General features: G+C 39.6%; 1 long non-coding RNA gene across 8 annotated transcripts in view; it reads right to left on the bottom strand.

Moving 5' to 3' along the window:
• LOC124057536 overlaps nt 1–27,339 on the bottom strand; it is an 85,615-nt gene that overhangs the window by 46,906 nt on the left and 11,370 nt on the right. For 4 of the 8 annotated variants that reach the window (XR_006843123.1, XR_006843120.1, XR_006843125.1 and 1 more), the window contains exons 3-4: nt 12,583–12,646; nt 4,754–4,858 (exon numbers count right to left, since the gene is read on the bottom strand). This is a non-coding gene — a long non-coding RNA (uncharacterized LOC124057536). Of the gene's footprint in view, nt 1–2,270; nt 2,444–4,753; nt 4,859–6,978; nt 7,446–7,949; nt 8,033–12,507; nt 12,647–27,339 lie in introns of those variants that run through there. The other 4 variants (XR_006843127.1, XR_006843122.1, XR_006843124.1 and 1 more) reach the window with 4 other exon arrangements.

Consider the following 27,339-nt stretch of genomic DNA (forward strand, 5'->3'; position numbering starts at 1 on the left):
AGGTGGGATGTCGACTGCATGTTAAAAACAGAAGCCATGAGAGTTGTACCTCATTCCATATGATTTCACATTCTCTCTCTGTCGTTTGGTTTTAGAAATCATGTTGTAACACTTAAGGCTGTGAGCGAGCCAGTAAAAAATAAACAATCTAGCAGCGAATAATTGGTAACTTTTTACCCAAAACACATTTTGTACTGTAATATATTCATTACATTCATAGCACCAGAACAAGAGCTTTGTAACAGCTAGATTGCACATTTATTAGTGATGATTCAACTGATATGTAGTCTCCCTAGGCTTTTTGAGGGTTAGCTGTGGCAGTAAGTGCTCATTTTTGTTGAGAATATCAAATGAATGTTTGGCAGAGGCAATGGAGAAAGAGAGAGGACAAGGATGACCAGGGATGTTGGAGGCCTGTGCTATGTACCCGATGTCATCTGGTGTTCTTCAGTTCTTTACATACTAGTCGTGTGTATAGCCTGCTTTTGTTGTGGGGCCATTTTTTATGGTTTGAGCCAGGCCACTTTGTTTGAATTAAGGGAAATCTTAATGCTACAGAATACAATAATATTTAAGACAATAATCTGGTTCCAACTTCGTGTCAGTACTTTCATGTTTCATGTTTCAACATGACAGTGTCCCATACAAAAAAAATCCAGTTAAATAAAGAAATGGCTTTGGTGTGGACAAACTTGCTTGCACAGAGCTTTGCCTCAACACCGTCCATCACCTCTGGGATGAACTGAAACACTGTCTCCAATCTGGACCTTATCATCCAACATCAGTGTTGGACCTACTGCTCTAAAAAGTTCTGTCTGGAGCCTTCCCGAATGCTTTTGTAACAGCATGCTCATGGTCTCTGAGCGAGTTATGAGCGAAATTATATGTGACTGTAATGTTTTGCTGATCCCACATCTATGGTGGGATCATCTATTACAAGAATGATAGCTCTTTTACATAAGGCTAGTGTAAAATGTACACACACAATACAATTTAAAGCACTATTAATTAGGACTTTTACATTGTAATGCACTAATAAATACAAGTGGCTGAGTCATCAATCAGGAACGTGCCATAAAACTGCTGTTCATCAGGTGTCATATGACTGCTTATTTGACCCACTGTGCCTTGTTATGGACCCCTCCTTTACTCTGATATCTTTCAGTTCAGTGGCACACGTGTGGCAGAGATCTTCAGCTGAGCCTCACAAATCGTCTGCCGCTACGTCAGTCAAGCCTTGTTTACAGATATCCAACATCCTTTCCTTCTCGCTTGGCTGTCTCGCTGCGAAGTCGGTCGGGGATGTGTGATGTACATCATCGGTAATCAGATAAGTTGGGTACCATCCTCCTGCTTTCTCTCCAAAACAACATGTCCACTGAACTGAAAGCCAGAGTGCAACTGTCACATTAGCTGCCAGAGAGTACTCACTCCGCTACATGCCTGATAAACAAACCCCGAAAGATGTTTTGCATGACAGACAGACTGACGGCTCTTTCAGGCGAGGCCAGAGCATCACCGAAAAAGAGCCTCCATCCTTCTCCCCTCTGTTGTCAGTTGAAACTCTTTAAGCAATTAAAATGGCAGCGCAGGGCGCATATTTGAATATGCATGACGGAATGTTGCATTTATGAGAAAAAGAGCTGAAACTGCTAATTATGTGGTCAACAGTCTATCAGTGAGCTGTTTTACCTTCTATTTAATTTGCACATGAAATCTCCCCTCTCATGACGGCAACCTGCATTTTGATATCACGTCAAATTGTGCAAGCTTTCAAGTGTGCTGCTTTAATGAGGCATTTTATGTTCACTGAGAGGGATTCTGTCAAAGAATAGTGATAAAACCTCCCCGATCCCAACTAACTGTTGTTGTCCCTTTTCATAATGAGCCTCGGCCTTGTTATATTTCCTTTTCCTGTACATCATAATGGAGTCTTCACAGTTTTTCACCTCCCCATAGCTATGTTCTCCTGTGGAGGCGATACCAGGCGGTTAAAGTTATCGCTTGATGAGTTTTGCTCTGAGCACTCTGGCAAAGTTGGACAATTATTTTTGAATCCCCGGGCTCTCAGAGGAGTGAACATGAGGGAAATGGCCAATTATGGAATGTGATTTATTAAAATGTAAAAAAAAAAAAAAAAAAGTGTTTGTGATGTTGTTGGAAATGTCATTAGTCCAAATAGAAAATGTTTATGAATACGTGACTGAATGACTCATGTGGTTAAGGTCATAAAAACAGTTTGCGATCACTGAACATTACACTAAAGTAAATGTGTAATTTATTCTATGGAGCCAAATTCAGAAAGAAAAGTTAATCAAAACAACACTGTAACAAACTCGTAGTCCAATCCAGCACAAACACAATGTATTTAAACAATGTCAGTTCCTCAACCACAGGGCATCCCACAGCCCAGCTGGGACTCCAAAAGCCTTCTTCCCTGTTTCTGAGGTAGGGGGAAAAAATTCCAGTCAGACCCTGTATCGCTTGCCAAAAACACTGCTCATCCAAAGTCATTTGCAGCAAAGTCCATTATCATCATCACTTGTGGTGATGAATTCCCTATGATGGTGGCGGGCCCGCAGCAGCCTCTACTCATAATGACATTCTGCTCTTGTTGGCAGTCACTCCCCGTCAGATGGCTCATTCCCAACAGCCAGCATGTCAGACAGAGCACACACACAATACTGGGCAGGGCCACGCCGCCAGAAACACGGGGACAACAGGAACGGCTCTTGAAAGGCAGACTTCATTTGTGGGAAGGCCACAGTGTTCAATTTAGTCAGCATGTTACTTTTAAAGTAATCATCTGTGACATTCTGATATAAATATGTTTTGTTGTGCTGTGCTTTCAGATTTGAAACACTTACTGTTCTAAACAGTCAGAGATAGGCAGGTATTTCCAAGGCAAAAAATCCTCTAGTACACAGGAAGGGTTGCAGATTCTATGACACACTGACTTTCAGTTAATTGACAAACTGGGTGTGAGCAGCAGAAGCCATCATGGCTGAGCAGAGAGATAAGAGGGAATCAACTACAAGAACTCTAAGTTTATAAACAGATATTGAAAAGAGAAGATTAAAGTTAAGCCTGTGGTTTATATATTACATATTACAACATATTACTATTTGACACAGAACTTGAAGTATGTTGATCAAAGTCCCATTTAGCTCATCAGTAATGATTTTAATTCTTGATGGAAAAAACCTTCCTACCTACAGTCTCCAGTGTACACTGTAACAAGCTCTTTATCGAGTCTCCTGCAGTACATTCAATGTACATTCAATTCCAAATTCTAAATGAACACTAAATATAGACAAAATAAAATAAACAGACATATCAGATATAATATTTACAACTGTTATGGGGGATGCCTTTGCGTAATAAAAGGTTAAATCATGGTGGATGCTTCACAGATCTGCACTTGCCAGTCTGATCAAAGCAGAAAGAGAGACATTGTAGATCCTAAGTTGTTTGAGTTCTTAAGTGAAAGGGAGGGACAGTGATGAGCTTCCCTGATTTCACTGCTGGACCAAATTAAGGTTGATGCCCCATGAAAAGAAATGTAAGAGGAGCTGCAAGGCCAATAATATTTAAAGCACCATGTGACTAAGTCATCACTTCTGAAATAAAACAGTCCTATGGACATGCGGTGAGTCTGCTTGCTGCAGCGCTACAACAGTACAACAACTTGGTATAACAAATGGGGCAAAAGGCAAAGTTGTGGAGCCAGCTGTCTACCCTTTCAGAAACACATCTAGCTGCTCAGGAGGGGAGGTCAGACTGGGCATTTTCTTTGCAGCATCATACAAAACTACAGTACTCCAGTACAGTTTTTACAAAAGTGGTATTGTGAGCTGCAGTTTATTCTCTATGCTGAATATGAACAGGAGTAAACAGACACACAACCCTGACATATTATCACCTTAAGAAACTGCTATCGCTGACATCTTGGCAAACAGTCAATTAACTGTTCCAACAGCCGCAGAGCAACATTTGTGCTCATTTGGAGTTTGGTTAATGCAAGTCCAATATTCGCTTTTTGCTATGGCTTTGTCTCCACCAGCTGCTGTGAAAAATATCTGACTCTTTACCTGCTAGACATTTCCCTTTTCTCACCAGCCCGTCACACATCTGTCTGTGTTTGTTGCCAGGCAGGTAGCATCCTATGGATTTATGGTTTTATCAGAGCTTGTTTTTGAACAGCAAAGGGAGCTGAGTCTGCAGGACTATGATAAATGTGCCATAAAACCAAAACAATGACATAAAAAGCCTAAAATTGTTCATCAGAGTTGGTCATATTTCTATGGGTTTGCCACATTAGCGACACTTTTCCACTTACATGTAGTTATGTGATTCATTTACACATATTTAGTGGAGCATTAAGCATAAAATTTGAAATGCCTGCCTCTGATAAAACTGTGCAAAGTAACAGTGCAGGGTATCCTAACAAGGGCAAAATGTAATTTTCCTTCCTTCACCCGGATTGATAATAAAAGACTGACTTGTGAGATTAACTGGGAAATCCTGGGAAGTGCAAAGCAAGATGGCTGAAGGTGACTCTAAGCCCAAGCTTATCGGGGGATTCGGTAAACAAGAGGCCTGGCAAGCGCAGTGCTCGGCTGTTGACAACCGGTGATGGTGACCAGGTGGGATATGTTATCCTAACAGTCTGGAACTCTTGTGAATTATTTGCTGATAGATATAAACAGCTGTTATTCTTGGTAATGGAAAGCAATTAGAAACATCTGCATACTTGGCTGTGAGCGATGCCTCCGAATGGCGTCCGTGGCTCCCAGGTGCCACTGGGAAATAATTACATCATCAGGACGGGGGCCGAGGCTGGAGGACTGCTAGTGATCTGTGAAGAGCAAGGAGGAGAGCCCAAAGAGGGACACACACACACAAACGCACACACAAATTAGTCAGATACTTTCTGTTGATCACATTCCAACCTCCAGCATTCACTGTTTCCTAAGTTCGAATCCTTAAATGCAAAATCTGACCTAAACACAACCTCAACCCTTAGCTTTCTTTACTTTTTCTGTTTGGCTTGTCTGGATATTCTTTTGAATTTTTTTCCATCAAATCTTGTGCCATTCAACTACACAGTATAGTTCAACCCCCAATGTAGTCAGACACATAAATTTCATTTAATGAGAAGAGAGGGTATGCAGCATGTGGTTGCCACCTACCCTTTTTTTCCAGAGCACGCCATCTTTTTTGTACGGCTGCCCTGAGCTCTTGGTGTTGAAAATATCTGAACTGTTCAATATGGTGCTGGGATTGTCCCTGTTGTCCCTTTTCAGACAACCAATCATGTACTGATTGGGGCGGGATTTGTCACCCATCACTGTGTTTACAAAGAAATGATTTATCTGACAGACACAGGAAAGTGAATTTTTTGGAGCAGATTTGGTGAACACAGTGTTGCTGGAGAGAGTTGTCCTTTCAAACACTGTGTGGACACAGGCCACTAAACAATTCTGCCGTCTGGCTTTAGAAAGATACAAAACTAATCATGTATTTTGCACTCAAGATTTTTTTGTTGAACCAGACCTAGTCCACTTTATAATCTGAACTTAAATTTTTAATATTTAACTAACCTTCAATTTAGCTCCAACACTGTCTTAAAGTAGATCCTGTTTCTATTCTTATCCAACTCTAAAGCCAATTTATGGCAGTACCTTCAAATAGGAATCATTTCTATACATACACACTACAGCAAAGATGACAGAGCATCTAAAGGGTTTGTGAGGTGAGAATATCCTCACAAGACCATCTGATTTAAACATATTATTTAGTGAAGAGATAAAGTGAGACAGCATTGGCACTGTCAAGGGGACAGGTGTGATCTGACAAACTGGATCAACAGTTCTCCATAGCAGAGAGCATCTGCAGTAAATTCACACTTTTTAGTGCTTTGCTACATTAATCCATAAAGATAGATACAACTATGACACACTAATTTAAAAAGTTATAAATTTCCACTGTAAAGAAGTGAAGAGGATTCAAAATAACCTCACTTAGTAAAACTGTCCGCTCACCAAATGTCTGAAAGTTAAACTGATTCTCACAAGCGAACAAGTACAAGAACACACTTATAAACACATACACCCACAGATGAAGACAGCAGACATTTGTTATGGTGATAATTAATTCTGTTTTCCAAGCAAGATAAAAGATCTGTGTCTCTCTTTCTTTCTCGCTTTGATATTATCTGAAGTATGAACTCCCTCTGAAAGTCACTGAGACTCTTTGACCTTTTAGAGGATGTTAGTCTCAGCCAACCATCACCCTCTTCCAGGACAGGCTGTTTTGCAAAGTAAATTAAATTAAAATTCACAATTCATCAAGTCTTCTCTACTTCTTTACTACATACTGATAGTGATGAAAAGCTTAAAATGTCAGCTTAAAATTGTCCAACATCAATTTTCTACCTGGTTATTGGGTTTGAGAAAAGAAACAGTGGTAGTCACTTGTGCCGACATGATCCCTCAGCAACTTCCCACGAACACAGACAATACTGTGCAATGAGGCCACAACCAAGCCCAGACTAAAATTTGTTATTTTATTTTCCTCAACTTTATACAGCACACAGTAATTCTGAAGTTGATCTGTCTGCCACAACATTGCTAAGAGCTTTAAGAACCATAATAGAATGACACATATATTGTGTGTTTTCTCATATTTTATACCTAAACATCTGTACAGAGCACATACTGTTGATTATACCACAAGAATGGTGTGTTCATTTTCTATGGATTTTGGATACTTAATTGCAATGAAAATTGCTCACTACTGGACTCTTTGATGTGATAGCCCTAACAGTGAGAATTTTACAGCCAGTTTTACAGAAAGAGTGTTTAATACTCAAAGAATAGATTTTAGACTGCATCAGTTTATTCGATGCTGTGATGCTGCATCAATAACTGTGGGAGACATTTGCAGTTAAGGTATATCTCTTAAATGTTTCAGTTGTCAGCACAAAAACGAACTTCTTTTGCAGAGTTGTTTCTCCTATCTGAGCTTTTACTAAGCCCCGTACTGGAAATTTCCTCAGTGATATTTGATATGCAGTCAGTCACGCCACAGTGTATCTTCTTCTAATTGTGTTGTGTATGGAGTCGCTGACCTTCTGCCCCAACCTCATCTCCTTCTAAACAATACCGTGGCTATGAGAGCCCCAGCTGTGCAGTGCCTCTGAATTTACCCCTACTAAACCATGACTGTGACTTTCCACATACATCAATGTACGGGCCCCTACTGAGCGTGCTCATCAGCTGTAAATACCAACAGTCTGCACTGCCATGGTGAAATGAGCAGTCTGGGGGATTTGATCATGTTGTGAGGTGGCAGGTTGGGCCTGATGGTTAAAGAGAGTGTCCTGTCAGCAGAAGGTCACAGGCCTGATCCGCTCTGCAGACAAAGAGTCCTGACTAGGTGTCCTTGACAAAAAAAATAAGGAAAGGAAAACAAGGAAATAAGTGTGACATATGAGATAAGGTTTAAAGCTGTATGTGGACCGTAAGTTAACATTATTTTGCCACTGATAAAGGAAAACAATGTCCTGGTTAAGGCATGGATAGCAGTTAGGCTTTTGATGATGGCAATGTCAGGTGCAGAATAAAAGATTTAGGTGTTTTAATGTGTGCCATATCTGCTAAACGCATCTTGAGGAAGAGCAGTTTGTATTTGATGTAAATAACAATAAATTAAAAAATTAATTTGATAGTGCACCACTTATCCTGAAATTTCATAGCAGCTCACTGATGATGTTCAAAACTTAATAATTAAATCCTCATTAGAGATCCGATTTGGAGATTTGCAGGTGTTACAACAAAGGCGGAAAGTGTAGCTAAGCACACAACAATATTCTGTATGTATATGTAAAAATGTAATCATGCAACAAGTCAGAGTTACTCAAACACTTGTGTATGTTCATCATGTACCTGCAGCTGTTGAATGGTGACACTTCATTGCACTGAATTGTACTTTAGACTCCTGGCAGCTGTATGATTTTACTGTGAAGCAGCTGCAGCCACAGGGCATACATGGAGACAAAGGTGAAAGTTGGATTAAACTACATTTGCAGATTTTACTGTGCTTAAAAATGTGCATATTATTGTATAGGTATATATTAATTGTAATCTGTATATTTTCACCACATAATTGACTTGCAACATAGGCCACTTCTTTTCTGCCTTCATAGTGTTGAAGTGCAGCTGTACTTGGCCAGTCATTTCTATGAAGCCGATGAAGTACATGCATGAAAAGCAGGTTTACCCGACTTAGCCTTACTTCAGTATTGTGTTGGTTTGGTGTCAGATACAGATTATACCAGCAGCACAAGTTACAGGCAGTTTTCTGTAACTGGTGAACTGAGACAGCTTTATATGCTTCTCTAATCATACAGTACTGTAAGACTGAAAACTAAATAAGTAAGGCAGATGGACAAGTACCAATTGCTAAAGTAGTCATACACAAGCTTGGAAATGTTTACACACAAAGCCATAAGTAGAAAATGTCCAGTCTGTTGGAGAAATTTCCTAAACACAGCAAAAACAGTCCGGAAAAAAATCTTTTTCTACTGCAGTTGACAGGAGATAGAAGCAGCTCCAACACAAAACATTATGTTTGTGCCTTTGTTTCATCGGGGCCTGTAATCCCTCGGGCAACAAACAGCAAATATCCGTCAGAACGCATGAACCTTTGGGCTGTGAGTCGTGGCTGCTGTGGCTGGATATGTTGATGCCGACTGGCGTACCTGTCACAGAAAGCTGCAAGCGCAGTTCAAAAACGAGGTGGCTGGTGCCACATGAGTCTGCTAAGGGAGTCGTTGACGAAAATGAGCACAGCAGCACACAACGAGTCTGTATCCATCAGCACTTCCTTATCCTCACTTTTTTCTCCCCCGGTTGCAGTGGTTGGGGTTGATTTACATGAGAGCCAAAGGTTCCCACTCTGTTTAAGGCCAATCTATAAGATCCCTCATGCTTTTTAAGTTGTTGATGTTCTTTGCTATTTGAAAATTAGAAAGCAAATGCAGAAACCAATGATGCATCAGCAGACCTATACAATAGCAAGAAGCAAAACAGACTAGATAACAATAGCGATATGTACTGGTGATAGACACTTCATCAGTAGAAAATAAGAAAACTGTCCAGTCAGCCTATCATATGTCTTGATAATGGAGCATGTCACAAGGGACACAAAACAGTCATTTAGCAGACTGCAGACAGTGAAGAAATATTTCACTAAAGACAGGTCTGGATGATGCTAAGATGAAATGTGCAGTGGCTAAGAGAGAGTAGCTCTCCAGTTTTTTGGTTTGGGTGAGTTTAATGAAAACCACTTCTCTTAACAGTTGGTCTCAGCTGCAATGTTTCTGCCAGCACTGAGCTATTGGTGAGTAATGTTGCCGTTCAACAGTTTCATAATCATCCATGGGCGTTTTTTGGTTGTATTAGTCGCAGTAGTTATATGTTCAAAATCAACTGGAAAAGTAAGTTTAGAGGAAGAGACACACAACAAATTTGTTATGTCAAATATGTCATTAAATATGATCAGTACTTTAATTAATCAATTATTAATTTAATTAATTACTATCTGATATGAAACGTTTTATTATGATTAATTTTGCAGCTATACCACCCAGACCTAAAGCAGATTTAAAACTGACTCACCACTTATACACTTAGCATCTCTTCTATGTATTCACACACCATGTTTTAGTGTGCTAATGTGTGTTTGTTTCAGCCCAGCATCCCAAGGAATAACATTCATACTGGATGATTTATGTCAAGTGCCACATCAAGTGCCTGCTCCTTCTGTAGACAGGAAGAGTGTAAGGATGAGGAAATCGGGGTGGTAGATGGGTGTATAGCATGTTTGACATCCATGTAGCAGACCTGAGGTTACCCTCAGTCACTGAGCAACAATTCATGTCGGCACTCTTTGAAACCTTGACCACAATCTTAGTTTAAAAATATAACCATATCTTAACCATAGTTTATTTTTCCAAACCCTAACCACACTGTTGTTGCCATGCACATATAGTGGAGAGGAAAAGATTTTTTTGAAGGTTGGCATTGAACATGTTGATGAGTTATCCATTGTTAATTCATATGAGCTGTCAGGGTTGCATTGTGTAACCACTTACCTATTTAGCCACTAACCTATTCTTTTATTGCCTATCAGTGACATTTCAGGTCAAAAGATGCTCTGGTTAACATACAGTGAATGCACTGCTGCATGCAGTGACAGGGCATATAAAATCCAGGTTAAACCAACACAAATGGTACAGCACAATCTGCATCCTGGTGCCCTTTGTACAGGTTAAGCCGCTCTCTCCTACTGTAAAACCATCGTACATGGTGAATAAAGTCATTCTGATATAACTCAGACGAGTACAGTCTGTTAATCTATTCACAGAGACAGTGGTGTCCTCATACTACAAGTCAGGTACATGATCAGATATGCTTTTGTAAATGCTTTTCATTTAAACTGGCCTGGTGGTCTGAGTTGATGAAAAACAATAATAATAATTGGTGTATGGAGGTACAGTACCGCACAGCACAGTGGATGAAACCAAAGTACTTTCGTCCTCCCAGATGGTCTGTTCAGCCTTTTAATAATGAAATCTGCTTTTGTGTTATTTAAAAAATTACAATAACCTTTCCGTTAATCCCCCGACTTACGACCTCGTACACCTGGATTTCTGCGTTCCACGTACGTCTGAAATCCCCCTGGCTCTTGATAACATATTAGGATTATATCTCGGATATGGTTCTTTAATAAATAGTTTAGATAAGCATATCTGTTTAATTTTATCTACCCGCCCTCTCTGCATGCGGGATTACAGTTAAAGGGTTGGTTTTGTTGAGCTCGTGTACTGCAGCCTGCAGACAGAACATGCAAACATCTGTACAACAATTCATCAGAAAGAATTATGTATGGCAGACTGGAGGGCTCTAAGCTGTGTGTATTTCAACATCCCAGTGTCCTCAATGACTGAGGCAGATCATAAATAATGGAAGCAGAATTAATTGGTTTATGCTATGAGCATGTGTTATATATATTGATGGCATACCGTTGGTGTGCTGTTGCTCTGTGCTGGACTAGACATGTATACTGTGGCTTCCAATGTGATGGATGACCTCTGTCTGGGTGGATTTATAAGGTTTAGGTTTAGTTTACATTAATCCATAAAAATGATGGGAGAAAACAGAAACACAAACAAAAAATGGAAAATGTAATCAATACATTTCAGAAAAACAAAGTGACTGCTGGAAAACTAAACAGCAGCAACAAATAATCAAGATGTCAAACAAACTTGGGTGAATTTGTCAACAGAATTTACTCACAATTTGGCCAAATGTGGACACCTTTCTTTCAGGGTCAGGCTAAGACTCTTTGTTCCATGAAGCAAAGGCTTAATGCTAGAGCACACAATCAAGGATGCTACGACCGATCGCCACTGAGCGTTATCAGACGATATTCTTAAAATATATTTCGATAGGTGGTCTCTGTGAAGGCCAATGGGATGAACAGACTATCGCTTAGCAAATGACAAAATGAACTGAGAGTTGACCGTATTGAAGCGCATCTTCTACACAGTAACATCTACACTGTTACTATAGTTACACTTGCTGGCTACGCAGCACAAAACATCTTATTCTGAAATGTTATTGTGGCATCAGTTCATCTATCCCCTCAATTACAAACAGCTTGCTGGCAGGACCTCACAGTTATGTTAAACTGGTTAAATTAAGCGGGCATAGCAAATCCGTAATGAAATTAGCACTAGGAGAGCTAGTTAGCTGTTAGCAGCCAATGAGCAGCTTTGTGTTTGGCTAAAGAAACTAACAGCTAACAGAGCTCCTACTCATTAAGTGTAATTGTCCTTTTTGTATGTTTTTGTACAGTGATGATTACAGACTATTTTCACCTATCTACACTCATATTTTGAGTGTAATTCAGTTGCCATAAAAAGACAAAACAGACAATCAACAAAGTTAAAAATGAACTGGACTGATATTTTTACATTTTCTGTAGGTATTGCGATGAACTCTTTTGGCAGTCATAATCATGTAGGAAAAATCTGATTTTTATGACAGCCCTACTCCAAAAAGCTTGAAAGACTGTTTTTGACAGTTGTATCACAACAAAATTGACCCATAACTTGGTTAAGATCTGAGGTTATGTACTAATACAGTTATAGCTTACTTTTTTCAGAGTTAATAGTTCATCTTTACACCCCCACTGCGTGACACACAGCAGCAAAATGACTATTTATTTATATATACCGATGAATTATGGTTTGAACATGAATTTTATGGATTTTAAAATACATAGCACCACAGTGATTCATGGTCAAACTAAAGAAACAGTGTGACAAACCTATAAATTATGCATGCTGCACTTGACCATGGGGTCTAAATTTTCTAGGCCAAACACCCCACTCTCTGTGGGTCGTGACCCACCCCACCCCCTGCTTTGTTTCTTTACCTTGCGTGCTGGGGTAAATACCTCAGCACCTGCATGTTGCACTGATTTCACCCAGCCCCGGCAGATGGTCCTCACCCTTCACTGAACACACACTCCGGCACCTGGGACGCTGGGGAAATCCTTTCGTGCTCTTGCCACTCTGTCAGAAACCACATGCACATATTATAAACACAGATGCAACGGCATGTGTGCAGACGTGCACGTCCGCATTCATGCACGCGTAAATATAGATGCAACGGCAAATGGGCGTTTTACTAAAATAAATGTATAAAACAGCTTTATGGTTTAAGTCCAATTCACATAAGAGTAAAGATATGTCATAGACACGCACAGCATCTCCCCTGTTGGCGAGGAAATGCATTCACAAACTAAAAAATAAGTGCACGAAAAGGTTTTATTTTTACAGTACAGTTGAAAAAATGATCACTAATCACATTATGTTAACGGTTTATTGCTTCACTTTATCAGAAAACACTAAGTTGTAGACCTCTGTTTTTGAAAAGTGCTATATAAATCAAAGTTCAAAATTTATTAATAAGTTCTACATATTACACATAAAAGGCTGTGGGTTCTGATACCAAAGACATTGAATACTGCATACACACAACACACACACGAGATAACAGCACAGCGCCAGAGATGCAGGCTGCAGTGTAAAAAGAAAGAATCACACAGTAAACAAGCAGCTGCACTCAAATTCATTGTGATGAGGAGGAGCTGTTCCTTCTTTGAGCTTAATGTGAAAATATGCCCCACAACCCCATGACTGCGTGCCTGGACGAATGCGACCGCAGGCACAACGTATAGACAAATAAACTCCTTATGGCAACTGTTGTTGCACTCCTCGCTGATTTAATTAAAGAAGCCTTCTGTGCTAGCAGTGCAGCACAAAGGAATGTTAATGACAGGACTAATGGCTGCTGTTTTCAACTCTGGGTGCCACACCAACCTTGCGTCATCCCAGAAGTATCCCTGAGCTGAATTACAGACCAGGATGAGTTCATATGAACACAGATTTCTCTTTCCATATCTGCACTGTCAAAGTGAGTGGCGGCAAATGCCTTTTGTTTTTAGCTGTAATTAAACTCCCCAACACGCTAATGCGATGTATCACTTCAACCGAAGTCCGACTGTTGGGATGGATTTAACAAGCAGAATATAAACAGCTTTTGGCAAGTGGAAAGGAAACTTCATCTGGGTTTGAGGCTATCATTATGTTACAGATTTAAGGCGTTATTCAGCTGATGCAGCTTTCGCATCACATCATTAATCACATATAAAACAAGCAGCACACAAGAGCAAAAAAAAGTTTTGCTTCGTCTAAACAAGGAACATTTTCATAATAAGACAAAAAAGTTTTTAACCGATATCTGAAAATATCAGTCCTGGTTTCTAAAGTTGCAGGATGTTGAAGATCATCTCCGCATTTGGAGGATATTGTGTATTTATTGTGTAAATTGTGTTGTTTCTTTTGTGCTTTAATGTACAACTTATACATTAGTTGTGTTTTTCTACCTCCAATCATCTAACCAGCATGCTTCATGGTTAGGTCAGCATGAAGATTACCTGTAATGGTCTCTTTTGTGTGGGTTTGCACATCTTTATTGGTATCTTTGAAAAGGTATAATTACAGCTTTAGTCAGAACTTGTTTGGTGGGTATTTGGTGTGTGTCAAAGAACATCAACATGATTACCAGAAACCAAGGTTTCCCTGCGGAACATTACTGATTCTGTACAGATTAAGTAATCTCCATTGCCGCTTGGATATATTTTTGTAACTCAATAACGGACTAAAAAACTAGCTATGATGGAAATGTCAAAGAGATGTTTGTGGATTGCACAAAAAGAGCAAATATGTCAAAACCTGACCAACCAGAGCCCAGATTCATCTATATTTAAGGCTAAACAGTGGTGATTTACCAACAGGAATACATCATTAGAGCAACCAAAGAATTCCAAATTGACCCTGCTGTTAATAAATGATACACTTTTCCTCAACTATGGTAAATGTATTTACCCTTGTCCTTGTCTGAGATATTTACATACAAAGTAGTGCAGAACTTTACTTCAGCACTGGTATCATTTATGTCCAACCTTTCATGATATTAATGAAACTTCCCACAATGTTTATTCAAGAACTTAAATGAATCAGAAGCAGTAAATCACACTCAGGGCGTTGGACACGCCCACGTGTCTGAAACCCTGGACACAGTCAAGGGAACTTGGTGATAAATCACTGGAAGAAAAGGTAATGTGGCCTTATACTTCAAAGTTTAATCGGCACGCAAAGAATCACTCTCCACGCAGACGACAGAGTCAAAGATACTTTAAGGTCCAGACCTTCATTCCTGTCCCACATCAATCACACTTGGGCGTTTTTAATTTTCTTACTGTAGATCTCTCTCCTGCTCGAAGTATTAAGGGACAAGTTATTTTTTTTACATTAACTTGACACTTACTAAAGCAGCTGTTTCGTGTGCGCCATTACAGTGTTGCAAGAAGTACTGTAAAATTGTTCGGTGCCCTGCAGGTGACAGGTGATAGGATAAGGTCTTGTATGTCCTGCTATAAATGCTAAATTGAGCTTTGAGACAGTTCACTCTTCTGGGTCACCTCTGGATTTTCTCTCTCCAAACTATTCCATATGTTTAATTCAACTGCCTCCTTGTTTGAATCACAAACAAGTATCCTGATACCAACAGGACTGCTGTCAGAACATCTCTGGTTTTAACATAAAATCTCCTTTCTCATGCAGCTTGAAACACTGCTTATTACAGCTTATGGCTTACTTATAATACTGCAACGGAAAAACCAGCACTCCCATAATCTGAACCTCATTGCTTTTCAGGGTGAAAAGATGACAGAAGAGAGACCTATTTTATATTTCAGCAAATTGCTTTCAGTGTGACACAGCCATTTTCTTTACTTGACACTTTGCTTGATTTGTTTGTACTGTTTTCTTCCCTATTCACCCTTTGATATTTGTTATTTTTGTGATTAATGTGTATTTCCAAAAGCTCCTTCTGTGTCTCTTTGTCTCATTAGCACAGATTGTTGTTTCTACACTTGTCTTCTCTTTGTATTTAAATTCAATATTAAAACATGATCTTCATGAACTTTTGAACTTCTGGAAGCTTGTAATTTGAAAAGTTCTAAACCTGTTCTGTGTAATATCTATCTAATGTGTGTGGTTTTTTTTTATTATATTATTTTACTGAATTATCTGGTTGCATCAGGATGAATCTTTTTCATTGGGAGGTGTACAGCAGTGTTGGAAGCTGATTCGGACCTGACACTTCACTGCAGTGAGTGTTCTGCTCTACTGCATGCATGGGCAAAAATTCCGACAGAAACACTCCAAAATCTTGTGGAAAACCTTCCCATAAGAGTGGAAGCTGTTGTAGCTGCAAAGCTGTCTATGTATTTAGAATGGGATGTCATTAAAGTTCCTGTTGGTGTAATGGTCAGGTGTCCCGATTCTTTTGTCAATACAGTGTACCTTTCATCACAGATGAACTGGACAATTTAATAATCACATACTTCTGCATTCTGCATGAAGCTCTACATCTTGTTTCATCTTTTGAACCAATTCTTAAAACTCAGTTTTATAGGTTTGCCTTTTATGCAATGACCTTTTGTTTGGCAGATTTGTTTTGCTTTGACTTCTCTTTTATGACTCTCCCTGTTCATATCTCCTATTGTTGATTTTCTGCTTTTGAATAATTGTTATAGCCATCCTTATTCTTATTAATACCAACTGTTTACTGCAAACTAGCTACAGATGGGAGCCGGGACATCAAGTGAAAACAAATAGCAGGACAAGCATTAGATTAGTGGATAATATATCTCAATGTCCACGTTAATTTCACACTAACATTTTGTGTTGCCTTACACATGACTCAGTGACAGTTTAGGATGCTACTCAGTGAAAGTTTCGCACATGTCTGTATGCTTGCAGAGTGAAGCCTACAGAGATGTGCGAGGGTACTTTTCTGTACCCTAAAGATTAACCAAAGACATCTGTGCCAAAGTTGTGATCCTCTTGATGATGATTGTGATGAAGATGATGATGAAGATGATGCCGTTTTAGGGCGAGTGGATTAAAACCCCTAAGCTATTGACCCATAACTAAAGTGATGTTTGAGCTCATAATCTTTTCATCTCATGGTAAGTGAAACCTGCTTTGTTGGATTTTGACCATCAGCGGACAATAGGGAGGATCATTTTAACACGGCTCCATGCTGAGTGGGGATGGGGGTGGGGGGTGGCGGTGGGGGTGGGAGTTGGGGTTGGGGGGTTGCAAAGTGTTTCCATGAGTCTTGGCATGTTTTGTGTACTCAAGTATTACCATTACTTCCACCAGAACAAACTAAGAAAATTGAATCTCTTTTCAAATGCTCTACAAAAAGAGTGCAGAGAAGGATCTTCAGCATCCTCTCGGGCTTTTCCCATTGTGTCTGGCAATGCAATTGTTCTGATACAGTGATGCAGAAAGGAAGATGCACTTGGGATCCAGGCAATTTCATTACACCGAGTCAAGCTGTTTCAGTTCAGGATCCAGGCCTTTGTGCCGGTTGCCCAGCACTGAGAACTGGAAACATGGCACAAACAACATTATGTGTTATAGCAACTTCGCGCCGGGCCTTGTGATATGTCCATCTGCCGTGACTAGTGTTGCAGATCGTGCTGATGTCCCTGCCTCCCTCCCTGTGTTCCCTCGCCTCCTCTCACTGAAGCTCTCCAGGTTGCACAACCGCTCAGCCATAGTCGCCCTAAGTGCGAACTACTTTTGTTATATAAAAAAGAGAAGATTTTCTGTCTGCTGTTATGCTTTTGTGTCAACGTAGAGGTGTTCACTGGCAAGGTCTAGCCTCCAGTGTGCTCTATGGCTGCATTCTAGCATGGCAATATCAGTAATTACAATTGATTGTGTAGTACACACTGTATTCAATCTGCTTTGAGTTCACACTAATGTATGTGTGCAGGGTTAGGTGCAGATGGGGCCATTGCAAAAGTCCATCTTTTAGGTACATGCAACAGAAAGATTTACAGACATTGAAAACTGGATAATACTTGAGGTCATCTTTCATTCAGATTTGTTAGTTAGCTTCATCAAAACCGATTTGTTCAATGTTTTCCAAATTTTTTTTTTTTTTTTAATTTTCTTCTTTTTGGACGTAAAAAAAATCCTATAAACTGTGTGCTTCAAGATTCCAACATTGCTGATTGATCCAAAATCCCACCACCAGAATGGACTGACTGTCCAAAACCAAGCGAATGACAATCTGTCCCGCCTCGCAGTCTGTCAGAAAAACACAAGAGCAGATCTTCAGCCCGTCACCTTCCAACTACACTTTGATCTGATTTCATGTTGTTCCCAAAGATTACAATAAGACTACACAGACCATACTGATGCACTTTAAAAAAGGTGGTTTACAGATGCCTGATGCACAATTCATTACACGCATTCATGTTTTTTTTTTTTTGTTTTTTTTTTTTAGGTGGTGGGGGCGGGGGTGTGAATGAGTTTTAGGGGTCGAGCGGCAGTTTACAGGCTAAGCTCATACTGAGACATATTGAGACACATTTTTATCTTGTGGATTATTCATTCTTGGGGAGGGATGGACAGACGTTTGTGGGCAGATGATACTCAAATATAAATAAACAAACACATGTCATCAAATGTGATGGGAGTGAGGGGTGGGGGTATGGAGAATGGTGTGGGGAGGAGTGAATGGGAGTTCCTGAAGAGCCTCCAGCTATCTGCAGAAAGCTGATTATGCTAAAGTAGAGGATTCAACTAGACAAGTTTATGTCTGTATTAATCAAGGAATAATATGAAAATCTCAAGCGTAGCCACTGTTCTACGATCCCTTGATACACAGTCAGATAAGGAAAGAGTTAGCTACAGTATGCTGTGGGGGATGTTCTGGCTGAGTGAATACAATAGTGCTATGATAGCTAGTGGTGTACCTTGTCCATGCAGCCTCCGTCATTGTGAAATTAGTCATGCATCAATACTACAGACAACAGTCTTTAAAATGACACAGCAGAACCAGCTTAGTATACAATACAGTAACAAGAAATCCTAAATGAACTTTTCTTGTACCCTCTCATAACTGAGCCATAATCTGTAAATAATTCCCTTTGGGATTTGAGACAAAGATTAACAATATATAACAGCATAGTTGTCTAAATGTATGGATTTCTGTCAGAAAATTGTGATGCATATTACCCTTTTAAGCAATATTAGTTTGTTTCAGGATTACCACTTTTCTTTCCTTTAAAGAAAATCGTATTAAAATGTAGAGGATTGTGCAGCCTATGTGGACATGTGCACTCCTTGAATACTTTGTAATGCTGAATTTAATTAGCTACAGTATCACCTGTTTGTGTCAGTAAGAGGATACTGAAGGTACAGTAGCGGTAAGGACTGGACACTGGTAAAAGTGACTGGATGAAGTACTGTGTTACAACAGCAGCAGGTAACCCCCTCCCACCCAGACTGTCAGGTAATAACTGTGTTCCTCTCCCCAACTTTGACTCCAATGTATCTCCAATGTCATCAGTGGATGAAGCTCATTTCTGCTTTATGTTGGAGTAAGAGAGGAGAGAGGCACATTTCATTCGCTCCTGTAATGACATAAACATCAATCTGTCTGAACTGCTGCTTAAATGACTGTGTAACCTTTACAGCACTGTTAAAGAAAGATGTATAATTTCTGCATAAAAAAAGAGAAGCCGAGGTAATAAAAAAGAGGAGTCTAGCTGATGCACTTTCACTTTACTGGGCTTAGTCTTTTATGCCCAGTCAAAAAGTCGTGCCCCGAGAGTCACTTTGTAAAAGACTCACTGATATTTTCTGCTTTTACCATGCACATTAAGATATTCACTGAATTTAACAGATTTAAAATTGCTGGGAACAACAACAGATTGAGAGACATAAAAAGTAGAATAAAGCCTTTATTACCTACTGACATTCCCCACATAATGGAAATATTTTACAGTGCCTCCCATTTATGGACCTCTATTCGCTATAAATTATATTATGCAAGAAACATCATGATGACTTGTGGCATTAACTACCTTATATTAAATACGCTTCCAGAGGGAAGGATTGACTTGCTATATGTAGCCTGGAACAAAATTCAATCTGCCACCATGTTTAATGCCACATTTTTTTATTATCTCGCAAGCATATGTTGGAATGGCTACAGATGATGAAGCTAGCTGCTGGGCAAAGTGATCATCAGTGCAGTTTTTTTGTCTTTCTTTCATGTTTTTTTTTTTTTTTTTTTAAACCTCCCTTAATAACAGGATCTGGCAAATTGTTTGTGACCTTTGTCAAGGTTTTGGTGGAAACACAGAGGCTAACAGCAGCAACTGTGCTAGCCCGCGGCATGTGTGAATATGCAAAGCTCTTCTAGTTTTGTTTTGGTTTTTTTTGGCCTCTTTTTCCATGCAAGGTTTCAACATGAAAACGTAAAATTGTTTGGAAACCTTTTGCCTTGCAGGGCCTTCATGGAGAGAAGGCACATAGAGCTGAGCTCTGCAAGAATGTTTGATGCCGCTTCCTTAGTTGAGCATATGCCACATTCTGTTTTAGGGAGACTGTTTGTGCGGTGGCCTTTTTCACAGATCCACAACTCTGTGTGCAGTTAAACACACAGTAGCCAGGGGGGAAGATGCCTGATGGAGAGATCAAGAGAAAAGACAAGAGCTCATGGAAGAAGGAGTCTAGCTAGGCGGAGGGAGGAGGGTGAAGGAAGGAGGGATGGGGGGGCAGGTGGTAGGCATGGGCAGGGGTATGCTGGTGCATCTGCCTGTGGCGATGGTACTGACGGACATATTTCCCACAGCTCCGTGTCACGGTGGGATCATCGCACATGATTACGGGGGGGATCAGCATGATCGGCTGTCGCTGATTTCGCTGACATCTGTCGGTGAGGTGATACAAGCTGTGACAAGGATTGCCCCAGACATGAAATCTTGAGCGGCTGTTGAGCCGCGGTGGCCAAGGCTCCTTGTAATCTGAGCTACACTGACAAAGCGTCTCCAGTTTTTTACTTCAGAATGAAAAGTGAAAGAGCTTCTCCATCTGCCTGCGTAAATCTTCAAAAACTTGGAACAACTTCTTAAAAGCCCACTTAAAATAACTATTTTATTATATTGTTTTTTGTGCAATACCAGCTGGAAATTCCCAAAGTGGTTTTACAAGTTTTAGATTTCACAATCTATAATACTTGACATAGCACAGTAAAGGATTAGTGACATGTTAAAATGTAGTTTTCACCAATGAAAAATAAATCAAGGTCTTCTCATCAACTTTTGACACACTTTTCAATCACATCTCATGACTACATTGGCAGGTGAAGTTTGCTCAGTTGCTCTTTTGTCATTATATGCTTTACATATGATGACCACTGAGTCACCTCATGACAACTGAGCAATCCACAAATCAAGACCATAAGATCAGTCGAGATGCTCTGTGGAAAAGCTAACATAAATGATGAGCCAATCTTAACTGTTTGTTGTTGTTCTGTGTTGTTACCAAACAGTACACAGGAGTTTTATGTTGACTGTACCAAAGACAAGAAAATCTTTCTTTCTGTTGGCACAGTTGATTGATTTTCAGAGTTATTTTTCAAGAAGGTGTTGACGAATAGTTGCAACACATCACCTTGTGTAAAAACACACTGGACAAGCGAGAGTGAAACATTAGGGTCAAAGCAATTTACACATAATCCACTCAGAGAGCGTCCTTTACTAAAACCAATACAGTATCTGTCTAGCTTCAAAAGATGGATTATTTATCCCTGGGTAAGTAATTGCAGGGTTCATAACAATGAGATTCGGATTAAGGAATTCATTATGGGTTTGAAGCAGAGCACAGCTTGTGTACAATTACATTTAAGTCCAGCCCAAGAGATAAAAATCATTTCCTCAATATGGAACGCTGGGACCGATTTGATGTGACCCTCATCACAGTGGAGGCACAGAAAATTATCTCTCAGCTAAATCCTTTCTTCGTTTCATCTCGGAGATTCAGGGGAAATTCTTAAACATATGGCTTAAATTGTTGGTAATGACTGGGTAGTGAGTCAACTGGGGCAAAAGCCTGAGCCCTTTCTCATATTTTGATGCAATCTCTAACTTTGATTAAATGTCAGACTTTCACTGTCACATATGCTGGAAGACAAAACCCTGTTTTTTTCTCCGTAGAGGTTCCTTATTAGGCTGTTCCAAGAAAAACAATTCTAAACTGTGCCCTGACCATGATGAGCACATCACACATAACGCAGCAATACGATTTCAGAGACATTTCCATCCTGACAAGGAAAAAACATTTGAAATTACCGAATCCTAGTCTACAAAAGGGTCTAACACATATCAATTAATTCTCTTATTTCTGGTTAGGAGATAAATAACGTGTATAATAAGCAAAACAGCATTAGTGAAGAAACGGTTGACAAGACTGTAAGATCTATGACACTATCTAAGATGCGTGGTGCCTAATCCATGTAGAAGGTATGTGATTACAAATTAATCTCTCCATTTAATGTCTCGTTTGAACAAATAATCAATAAAGATTTAATCAGCATACATGGTTTAACAACAAACAAAGAGCTCAGCTGCAAAAAAAAGGTCACTATCCCTCGAGATGAGAAATATACTGGACAGAAAAAACTTGGACAGAAATAAAACTTTTTCTGTAGTAATTAATAGTTGTTACTGATGCAGATTTTCCACTGTAGTATGTGCTCTGTGAGAAATCCAAGGCTAGCTGTGAAAATGGAGGCTTGTTTGGGGTTGTTTATTGCGTTTGTGACCAGTCATTTACATGAATAATGTCACCCCGCTTTACCACCAGAAGTGTTTATGACAGATTAGAGGCCAGCATCCAACTGCATTTTCATTCCAGTTATTTTTGTTTTAATGCATGTGTGAATCAATTAATTCTGCCGTAAAAGGCCACCATAAACTGTGTGCAGAAGTTAATGAGTCCGGCATTACCACATCATTACACCAGCTGGCATAATGGAGCATGTGTTGTTTGTCATAATATATGCTGCCATGCTTAACAGTCATAAATTGTTTGGATTGGTAAGTTTTGTTTTTTGTTTGATGACAAAGGCAAAAGGCTTGTGCACTAAGATTACCACACTAACGGCAGGTACACCCTTACCTACATGCATACATACAGGTGACTTTGAAGCTTAGGGGATTTGTCAGGGTGGTAGTCATGGAGACAAGATTCAAAACTCTCTTTTATCAGGGGCTTTTTGAAGATGAATAGTTTTATTTATTATTTTGACCGTACCTAGTGGCATCGCCAACACACTGCTTTGAAACTTAATATAGTTCACAGCTACTTTTTGAAACAACAGCAAGTTGAAGGATCAGGGCTTCCACTGTGGTCTTCAAGCGGAAAACTGAATGCATGTATGCATGTACTCTTAACATACCAATAAGTCATTGCACTTGAATTGAAAATATAGTGTTTTAAATTCACCCTAAGGTGACATGGGAACATCTCTGGGCTTGTAGCCCTGCAGAACGTGAGACTATTGGGTAAATGCGACCAGGTGTCATTGCTGCTGCTATCTCTCTTCTCTGCTCTATCTGTGTCATGGATACAGAAAACACTGCAGGTCTCTTGTCTGACATACGTTTGGTCTAAGCACAAAATCTGGCAAATGGGCACCTTTCAGTGGGGTTGTGTGGAGGTGTGTGTAACTGTGCTTTAGAATGCAACCGAAATAAATTTTATCCGTCTGATCCACTGCTGTTGCTCCCCATCTCCATTCACATTCCAGCTCACTCAACTGCCACTGATCTCTCGAGTCAATCTGCAACTCAGGTTGCTGATAAACAGCTTGTTCAGCACACCAACACGTTTACTGTGCACTCAGTCAACCTTTCCACAATAAAGGCAGGTTAAAAATGCATCACAGTCAGCTCCACTCATGCAGCACATGTTTTGTTCAGTCACAAGCCATACAAAATGTGCCTCCATCCATCCTCTCATAAACAGTCTGCAGCACGGTGAGGGGGAAGAGCCTGGCCTGTCTCAAGGTCATCGAGCCCTTCACTGCTGTGGCATGATGGGTAGCTTGCTGCTCATGCCAGCCAGCCAGCCAGGCAGGAACTGCCCAGGTTCACGTTGCCGGCGTTACCTTGACTGAAAGGAGGAGGAAGGTACCGACGCCCCCCTGCCGCTCGGTAACTGGTACCAAATGGTGCCTCCCCTCTGGGGTCCTGACCTGCGAGCAGGCAGAGTCCCAGGACACCTCAGAGCCGATCTGGAGGATGGGCAGACAGCTGTCTTCTGTCAGTGGGCCCATGGACCTCAAAGATCATCTTTTTCTGCACACACAGTCATTTAGCCAGGGATGTACAGGACTCTATAAAGCCCCCACCACTGATATTTTGGTTGCATTCACATTGCAACTAAAAATATTGCAGCTGTAACCCTGACATATGATGCAGATCCAGATGACATTATCCTGAGTGAGTTTTAGTCTTTAATTCACAATACACAGAGTCTAATGAATGTGGTCTTAGTAGAAGTACAATATCAAAAAAGAGCTAGGAAATGGATTAGTTTAATAATAATAAAAAATAAATAATAATAATAAAATTAATAAAAAAAAAATATCCACTGTGTTGTCAAACATAGCCACAGATCATGTGAATCATTTCACAAGAGCAAGTAAACTCAGCTGAATTTCCCTGGAAAAGTAAAGGTTAAAAATGTAATAATCATACTGAGTCAATCTCTTCAAATCTGAAATCACAAAAATATGAAAGCTTTAGTGAAACAACAATAAATACTTTTAATTTTCCTGAGGCAAGTCTCAGATATTTAGAAAGAAATAAAGAGATAAAATAGAATATGTAAACATGTAAATATGTCTTTCTTCCTGCTATCTCCACCTCATGAAGTCGGTGAGGCTCTGTGGAACAATGTTATATGGACCTTGATGGGGAGAAGCTGCATAATTAATTTGTATATTCTAGCATGACAGATGTTTGATTTTGGCTGTAAAAGTAATTAATAAGAGAGTGGAGGGAGAGGCAGATTGCTGGAAGATTATTTATGAAGACTCCTCACTGAGCATGTTGGAGGTGGGAGTGAGGATGTGTGTGTGTGTGTGTGTGTGCGCGTGGTGGGACTATGAGCCTTTGCTCGTGCTCCAACATCACGTGCTCCCTTGGCTGTCCCAGCTGTTAACCTAGCTGCTACCACTGTCATCGCCAAACATTTGTTTTAATGTCCCTTTATGCACAAGGTAACAACTGAAATGAACATGAATTTTGAAACCAGAGTTTCCTTTGAGGTTTTAATAACATTATAGAGCTCGAGGACCTGACAGTGGGAGTGGAGAAAAATAAATAACAAATGTAAAACATACTCCTCTGATTGTTCCAAAGGGCAAAGCAAAATGCCTGTGTACACATAGAAGCTGTGTGCGAGACACATGTAATACATAACACATGTTGGTTTGGTTTCTTTGGTCCGAACTACAGCAGAAAAGTGAACTGAACTTTAACATAACTCCTGTGCTCTGTTTATTTTAGTTCACATTGTGCAGGAGAGCAGAGGATGTAAGGACAAAAAGGAAATCTATTGGTTGGCGATCGTCCTATAGCTATGATTACAGTTTTGACTTTAAGAAATACTTCCCCTTCTGTATTTATTTCTTTGAAGGAGAGAGGAAATAATATAATAATAATAACATAAAGCTAAATATAGCATCTGTCCTGGTGACATTGTTATCAGTCCATTTTCTTGGAGGAGGTCCATGAATTTCTTGTCTTTTTAGTGCCATTTTAGTTCAATAATTACTTCACACTTTGTATCAACACCAAGTACTGCTGCAACATAGTGTGTGACTGGCCCCTAACTCACTGTCTTCCAGGTATGCTGTATCCAACTATAGTTAGATTTCACTGCATTAGAACTGTTGTGAAAACATTTATGTTTACATGTTTATGCTCATTAAAAACTTAAACACTTGACATTTTAACATGGCAAAACTAGCATGTTAATTTTTATAGAGATTAAAACAGTGCTTTCAGTGCAAGTGGATACAAGCGTCAAAAGCGGTGTCCATGAATGTGTGAACCAAATTTCTTTGCAACCGCTCAGGTAGCCGTTGATGATGTTTCACTCAAGAATTAGAACTGCGACAAATGAAACTGATCAGTCAATTGAAAGAAAAATATTTGCCAGTTATTTTTTTTGATATAACTGATGACTTGTTTTTGTCATATTTAAAGCAAAAATGTCAAACATGTGCTCGTTCTAGCTTTTTAAATGTAAGAGGTTTATGACAGTAAATGAAGAGTCTTTTGGACTGTTTGCTGGACAAAACAGACACTTGATGATCATTTAAAAAATATTATGAAAAAAAATTCTATTATGAAAATAAAGATAATACTAATAATAATAATAAGTAGGTTTTTCCCACCAATTCGTCAAAAACCACTGTTTTTAACAGATTGGTGCACCAGCCACAGGGGCCATCTTTTGCTCCACATGGCTAGTAAGGCTTAAAATAAGAATGTGAAGCCAGGCTGCACAACTTTGGTTAAAAAGAATGCCTCAGCTAACAGAAAGACAGACAGAGGAGGAGAAAGAAAATAATTAGATGCAACCAAGTGTTTTGCAACAGCAGGGATGGGACAATTTATGCCTCAATCTAGGCACAAACTTACACTTTTCTTTTTTTCCCTTTTTATTACAGCGCTGTACAGCTTCAGAAGATAATAATGAACTGTAATGGATGCCAAACAGTGGGGACAGGGAGTGAATGTAATTTTCTCAATGAGAGCATAAATCTCACACAGAGGCTATTACTGGAAAGTCTTGTGGATATTCAAATCTGCTGCTTTGATTGAAGCAGTCACAGTACATCACAGGCATTGTAACTCGACAGAAGGTTAGTGCAGGTGATCTGCCACACTGTGATCCTGTTCTCTGGATCCTCATCCTCTGTTGAGTCTTATTAGTCAGGAATGACTAAAAAAACAGAGCACTGATAGCAATTCACAGGAAGTGGGTGATTTAATCAACCCCCTCTTCCTGCTGTAATATATATACACTCTGTTGTGACAACAATAGGGTCTTGTTTCATTTAGCTGTGAAGTCTATGGGCTTCCATTAATTCAAACCATAGCAAGGGACATGGATTACGGGAATTAAACATTATCTGAATAAGAATAGAGGGGGAAAGGAAGGCATGCATGGACAGCTATGGAGAGATTAAGATCTGACTGATCTCTCTGTCAAGCCTTATAGCTTCAAAGTGATGAGACTCTCTGGTGAACAGCTTTCTGTACCAGCTACTGCAGGTGTCAGGCTGTTAACTGGAAGCTGCATCAGAAGCTCTAGATCTGTTGTATCTCAACAGGCTGCTTTAGTATATTGTATATTTTATTGCATTTCATTAGTCCTCCAAATACACATTCAGGTAGATGATCCTGTGTGAACTCAGATCTGTGTGACCTTATTTATTTATTTGCCATGTCTGATTTTAAGACCTCTGTGAAGTAACGTAATGTATGTGCACTAGAAATGCCATGGCCAAGTAAAATATTCCTTCAAATGTTTGTTTGGCCTAAGTTGTCATATAAAATGTCCTTGATCATAACTGCACTAGTTGCAGAATAGACTGGTAAGTTCAGCTAGTGAAAAAGAAATTCTGTCCAGATGTGTCTGATTAATGGGTAATGTATTTGAAATTAATTACAGAGCAATAAATTAGCACTCTAACACAAGACAAAGTGAATTGAATCTTTCTATTTCTCGAAGTATAAATAGATGAA

The sequence above is a fragment of the Scatophagus argus genome, chromosome 4 (assembly GCF_020382885.2).
Source record: "Scatophagus argus isolate fScaArg1 chromosome 4, fScaArg1.pri, whole genome shotgun sequence".
NCBI lineage: Eukaryota > Metazoa > Chordata > Actinopteri > Scatophagidae > Scatophagus > Scatophagus argus.